We start from the raw sequence: 6,963 nt of genomic DNA on the forward strand, positions 1-6,963 counted from the left end.
ATTGCGCATTGTAAAAAAACATTGTAAAAAAATTTTATAATTCTGCATTTATGCGCAATTTTGTGCAAAAAAATAATAATTTATTTCGTATAAATGTATCAGTTACTGTCAGAAAAATTTCCATTGATTCTAATTTGTCTGAGAGTAAATGACATTCCTTTGTAAATATTTGTAAATATTCCTTTGTAAATATTAAATTCATTAAAAGGGGCGGGATTAAATGAAAATTGTTGCATACCAAAAAACCAGCTTTTTATAAAGGAATGCGCAATTTCTGGTTTCGTATTGATACGAAATGTTGTGCAAAAAAGGTCATTTCGTGCAAAAACTGCACGAAACTGTTGCGCGCAAGAAAATCTACTGTTGCGTGGAACGGTGGAACTGGAAACCCTTGAGTTTCTCCATTGCATTCTCACTTGCACACAGAAACCGCAAATGAAAATAAACNATTCTCCAAGAGATGTTTTTGTCCAAAGAAATATTTTTATGAAAAAATCATTTTTTAATGTTCCCCTAATGCCTAGATTGCTGCTGGTGTTCACGTCCGAGGAAAGGATCTGAAACAAAAAATAATTAAAGTTTGTTGGACCAATGTAAAACAACCCAACGTGGTTAGGCGGGTCCAAACTGAATAGTAAATAGAAACAAAATTTCAAAATGGAAAATTTTTGAAAATTGATAATTGTCTCCATTAAAAAAAGTTAGATTTCATATGAGTGTAATGAATTTGTCTTTGACCAATGATAATTTTTAAAGTTGTCTCTCAACAATTGTTTTTGGAAAACTATGGGAGTTTTATTAGAAACACTTAAAACTGAACACCGAACATAAAGCAATGAACCCTAACTAACTTAACTAAACAACCAATACTGGTTAGGCGGGTGTAAATTTCATTGTATATTGTGATTACTTATTTGTTTTCTCTTATGCTTTGAAGTTAAATAAAATATAAAGAAAATGAACCCAAGAAAACTTTTTTTCAAAATGCTTAACTTTAAAACCTACCATGCAAAACAATTAAAACCGCTTAAAAAGTAAAAAATACATAAATGCCCAAGTCTGACACATGGGCCTATTAAATCTTTACATTGTTTCATTTGATGAATTCATGTTTTAAACCCATTGTTTACAGTTGAACTTTATTATTCTTAGACGCACCAAAAATATTATTTCAAGATTATTGCAAATTGTAATGTAACTCATATATGTATTTTTTTTCTGACAAATAATTAGGCTTAATCTTTAATTTCAATTTTCATATCTATAAATAAAAAGTTATAATCTCTGTTTGTGTGTATTTATGTTTGTTTGTATGCCCCAAGGATTGTAAGGCAAGGAAAGTTATTTCAGAAGTGTAGACATCTTTTGTACTGCAGTGTACTGTCACTGGGCGGTAATGTAAACACAAGACGGATGTGGAAGCCTAAAATGGGATCCATCTTTCACATAAAAAATCGATGAAATATTCTGGTCATAGGAAACTAATATGTGAATTATCAAAATTTTCAAACTAAACTAAACGAACACTGATGCATCTATTCTTGTTTACAAATTCCGCCCAAAGAGAACTGGTTTCAATATGTACGCAGAGTATACTCAACTGCAATTAACTTTCCTTGCATTACATTCTTAGTACGCCCGATATAACACAGAAATCCCTTGACCAATTTGCCTCAAATTTTCATACGCAAACATTGTTATTGGTTGAGCCATGGAAATGTTATTAGCTTGGGTTAAAAATTCATCGTTTCCAGGCAAAGGTGAGTTCCCATACAAGTATTTATATACACTAGAATACCATGGTTTCAAACTCAATTTTCAATGATTTTTTTTTTAAATTTTTAATATGGGATTAATTTCACTGTTTTGTTTATTGACGCATTTAGGGCCATATTCATTTATGTCATTTCTTGTTTCTTTCTATAATGGAAAAATAATTTATGCAGTAAATTCGAGTTTATATTTATTGTTTTTGAAAATCCATTCAAAAGAAAAAATGTTTAAAATTTTCTTATGTGCTTCCAAACAAAACTAAAGCACTATAGTTTCAGAAGAAGTAAATATTTCCATTCACTGTTAGCGCCGATATAATGGATTTATCTCTAATTGGATAATGAGATAGATAGAAAGACAGATGTTACCACCATGCAATTTCTATTGGTTCAGAATAGAAAACAAACATGCACATGACTGAACCCTTCTTGGATCAGGCGCTAATGTACTCGGCATACAGGAGTGAGAGGAGAAACGAGTTCCCAAAGTCGTAACCGCAATGCCGCATAAATTTGGCACAGTTTTGTCTACTGAAGAAAGAAACGAACTTGTGTATGCAATTAATTAGTTAATCACTAAAATATAAGTATCTAAAGGAATTGAGTGCTTGCCACAAATCTCAATTTTCTAATCCCAATATCTCTACAACAAGATGATGTAAACCTTTGATATTTCAAACTTGAATTATTAAACATCTACAGTCTACGACATTGGATTGGAAAGAAATAGGGATTAAAAATCAGAATTTGTGGCAAAGACTCAATTCCTTTATCAGAATCAGAATCGATGATAGGAGAAAAAAACTAATATCTCATCGCCAATTATAAATTATCATTTTCTGTGAAATGCCTCGTCATTTCCTGGAAGCATGCAGGGTTATCCACAAAATATGATACTATAACAACGACATGAAACATTTTAAATAAATAGCTTTGTCTGATTATTAAAGTTATTAAGTTATTAAAGTTATTAAAAGTTATTAAAGTTATGAAAGTCGACCTACTCAACTAAAAATTAAGTTTTAAATAGTTCCTTAAAGGGACAGTAAAGGAAAAATGAAAGGGAGTATAGGATGAAACCTGAGAATCTCAGGTGTTGATCGATACATATAAGACATCTATCTGATGTTTCTGTCTCGAGAAATTGATACAAAACTGTGTCAAATTTACACGAAAATTCATATATATGCAACTTTGTATAAAAGTTGTAGTATTAAACAGATCATATTCAACAATACGAAACCTTGATGAAAATTCGAGGCCTATCAGTCAAAAGTAAGGAAATACAAAAAAAACTATTATTTATCAATATTTTATTTCCTTAAAGAAATAAAATTGCAGAATGTTTATATAGTCGTCTCTAAGTCTCATAATTAATAAATAACCTTACAAAGGAACTGGGTCTATTCCCAAACCTTGTATAGTCGTCTCTAAGTCTCATAATTAATAAATAACCTTGCAAAGGAACTGGGTCTATTCCCAAACCTTGATTTTCTAATCCATATAATCCATATAATCCATATAATCCATATAATCCATATAATCCATATAACTTTGCAAACCAATGTTCTAGACCTTTGGTATTTCTAACTATATTAGATCAATTAGTCTAATTGCTTGAAATATTAAGGTTTACACCATCAGGGGGCAAAAATATAGGGATTGGAAAATGTGAAACTCAAATTCTTTGTAAACTGTTTCATTTTGAAAAGTTTATAATTAAATTTTATTTTTTCAGTCCAAAAATTGCAATTGTTAAATTTGTATTGGCATAAAGAAATGTTAATAATCTTTTAATTTTTCTAAAATGTTTAAACTACTGAATTCTGAATCAAAACATTCAAGTTATTTATGCCAAAGACGCAAACTTTGTTTTAGTTAATTCAAAAACCAAAATCTCAAACAAAACTTTTATTACCTAAAATTTAATTAAATGTATATTAATTATTTTAATCAACTGCCGAATGTAAAGTATTGGTTTTATTTTTGTTGTAAATTGATTATTAAAGAAAATTTAAACCACGGGAAAAGAAATTTTTTATTCTAAACTAAGTAAAAATATATATTTTCAAAAATTGTATTTAAATATATGAATTTAAACATTTTGTTTCGTATATATGTGTAAATACTAAATAAAAACCTGTAAAAACAAATATTTTCCAACCTAAAAAGAGATGATATTAATCCTAAGACTGATATGGCCGGGAAACCAGAATTGAAAAACTGGTATTTTCTTGATTACTCATCAAAGTATAATCGATAATTTTCCCCACCCTACTGATTTAACTGAATTTGCACCCTCCTCCCTCCACAACTTCCTAATTATAGTGGCACTGCTCCCCTAACTAACTAAAACTTCCTTTGTTTAAACTTTCCTTGTTTACATAATCAAAAAAAACATTTATCATAAAAATGTCCTTTCTGTATTAATTTTAATACATGAATAATGAATAATAAGAAACTTAAAGGGACTATTAAATTGGAACTCTTCCAGTGAATATTAAAGGGACTTTAAAAGCGACTGATATTGCGACTATTAAAGAGACAATTAAATGGAACAATTAAAGGGACTAATAAAGAGACTATTAAAGGGAATATTAAAGGGACTATAAAAGCGACTGATAATGCGACTATTAAAGAGGCTATTAAAGGGACTATTAAAGGGACTATTAAAGAGACTATTAAAGGGACTATTAAAGGGACTATTAAAGAGACTATTAAAGGGACTATTAAAGGGACAATTAAAGGGACTATTAAAGGGACTATTAAAGGAATTATTAAAGGGACAATTAAAGGAACTATTAAAGGGACTATTAAAGGGATTCAATGTGAATCGGACATGACACTCTTTTAAATTGTGAATCATTTGAAATTACATGGATAGTCTCATCTCACATTAATCTCTCTAGAAGGGGATTACATGAATAGTCTCTTCTCACATTAATCTCCCTAGAAGGGGATTACATGAATAGTCTCTTTGCATATTAATCTCCCTAGAAGGGGATTACATGAATAGTCTCTTCTCACATTAATCTCCCTAGAAGGGGATTACATGAATAGTCTCTTTTGATATTAATCTCCCTAGAAGGGGATTACATGGATAGTCTCATCTCACATTAATCTCCCTAGAAGGGGATTACATGGCTAGTCTCATCTCACATTAATCTCTCTAGAAGGGGATTACGTGAATAGTCTCTTCTCATATTAATCTCTCTAGAAGGGGATTACATGAATAGTCTCTTTTCATATTAATCTCCCTAGAAGGGGATTACGTGAATAGTCTCTTTTCATATTAATCTTCCTAGAAGAGGATTACATGGATAGTCTCTTCTCACATTAATCTCCCTAGAAGGGGATTACATGAATAGTCTCTTTTCATATTAATCTCCCTAGAAGGGGATTACGTGAATAGTCTCTTTTCATATTAATCTCCCTAGAAGAGGATTACATGGATAGTCTCTTCTCACATTAATCTCCCTAGAAGGGGATTACATGAATAGTCTCTATTCACATTAATCTCCCTAGAAGGGGATTACATGTATAGTCTCTTCTCCCATTAATCTCCCTAGAAGAAGATTACATGGATAGTCTCTTTTCCCATTAATCTCCCTAGAAGAAGATTACATGGATAGTCTCTTATATTAATCTCCCTAGAAGGGGATTACATGGATAGTCTCTTATATTAATCTCCCTAGAAGGGGATTACATGGATAATCTCCCTAGAAGGGGATTACATGGATAGTCTCTTCTCCGATTAATCTCCCTAGAATAAGATTACATGGATAGTCTCTTCTCCGATTAATCTCCCTAGAAGAAGATTACATGGATAGTCTCTTCTCACATTAATCTCCCTAGAAGAAGATTACATGGATAGTCTCTTCTCCGATTAATCTCCCTAGAAGAAGATTACATGGATAGTCTCTTCTCACATTAATCTCCCTAGAAGATGGTCCGGTACTTCAAATAAGTTTCTAATGAAAAGTTTGTTTATATATTTGAAATATATTCAAATATATTCAATTTTCCGAAATATTGCAGTTTAGGCAGCTTTAGATGATTGTGATTCGGACAGTATCTAATCTGGATCCATGACCGTGACAAAGGACATTTTACAAGAAAACCCCCTCCAACTCCTCCCACCCTTCCCCCCTTCCCCCTCAACCCTATACTTTGCCCCTTCCCAATCCCCAACCAACCCTGGGGGAAAATGTCGTCAGTTTTGTCTGGTTAAATGAACTGTATAAAGCGTAATTTCAAGTGACCCTCCATGCAAAGATGGTAACGAGCCCGGTCAGCCGATTTCTCTTGAAAGCTATGTCTGATCAAGTATGATTTAGATATCCATGTTTTTCTTTCTTTAAAATGTTTATTTTCATTTGTGGTTTCTCTGTGAAAGTGACTTGCGCAATGCACATTTCTTGTTTATAAGAAGCAATGAAGAAACTCCGAATGACGACGGTATTAACGGTATATTCGATATTTTTATTAGATTAAGGTTTCAAGGGTACCGTTGTGAATCGGGCATTGCCATCTTTGCATGGAGGGTCATTTGAGATTACACTTACAGTCCCTTTAATACCACAGGCAACGTTGCCACCGCAGGGTTACTACAAATAAATATCTGGATTTATTCATAATTGGCGTATAAGAGCTAACGGGCGTTAACATCTCCTGTCGATCCTTCTTCTATTCAGTTCTATACCGTTGAGTCCGTGAACCATTTTATAATTGTGTAAATGTCAATTGTGTAGAATACGCAGTACGCACGTCGCGCCGATTCCAAGCATTTCATAATTTGAATTTTAATCTTTTAGTTTTAAATGTAAACATCATTATTCCGTCTTTTAATCTAAGAAATGTTTTATGTTTATGTAAATCGTGAAATAACTTGTTATGCTTAGTTGGCAACATTTGTTATTTAAATAAGAGTATATATAGGTGGTTCTAGCTAGATCCATTGTTTGAAATATCAAAGGTCTACTACATCAGGTTGCAGAGATATAGATAGGTTTGAAAAATCAAAGTTAGTTGTAAACTTGTAAACTCTCATTTGCTTTTTTTCTGAACAAAAATGGTTAAAACAACAATGAACGAATATAATCAAATTTTGCACCGTGCATGAGATTGGAGTTATCGCTGTAAAATGCATGGGCACACTTCTATCAGTTTTTTGGAGGGGGGGGGGGGGGGG

The sequence above is a fragment of the Eurytemora carolleeae genome, unplaced genomic scaffold (genome assembly GCF_000591075.1).
Source record: "Eurytemora carolleeae unplaced genomic scaffold, Eaff_2.0 scaffold1006, whole genome shotgun sequence".
NCBI classification, from domain to species: Eukaryota; Metazoa; Arthropoda; class Copepoda; order Calanoida; family Temoridae; genus Eurytemora; species Eurytemora carolleeae.